The sequence below is a fragment of the Microtus pennsylvanicus genome, unplaced genomic scaffold (genome assembly GCF_037038515.1).
Source record: "Microtus pennsylvanicus isolate mMicPen1 unplaced genomic scaffold, mMicPen1.hap1 Scaffold_49, whole genome shotgun sequence".
Classification (NCBI taxonomy): Eukaryota; Metazoa; Chordata; class Mammalia; order Rodentia; family Cricetidae; genus Microtus; species Microtus pennsylvanicus.
Window position 1 is genome coordinate 39,562 of NW_027460983.1, and position 439 is coordinate 40,000.

Genomic DNA, 439 nt, shown 5'->3' on the forward strand with positions numbered 1-439 from the left:
GGGTTGGGTGCCTGGCGGTGAGATACCCCCCACTTGCGTGCTCTTTTCCTCCGGTGCGGCGGCGGGGGCTCCGGTCGATGACTCTCCCCGTCCCCGAGGTCCGGGCCCATCCGAACGTCGTGGGCCGCGGCGTCCCCCCTCACGTCCCTCGAGGGGAAGACCGTCCGCGTGTCGTCGTCTCTTTCCCTCCTCCCGCCTCTCCCCCGCGTTTGCGAGCACGCGCGCGGCCCGGTTTTTCGCGGCGTCCCGGTCCCCGCCGCCTCCGCCACTCGTCCGGGGGCGGCCGCCGTCCGTCTCTCCCGCCAAGCCCGTTGGCGCGGTGTGTCATCTCCCGCCCGGCCGGTTCCCGGTCTCCCGACCCCGCCCGGAGCGGGTCCGGGATCATCCCGCTCTCCCCGGCGTTGCGCCTCGCTGCCGCGTGTGTGTGGGGGGCCCGCCG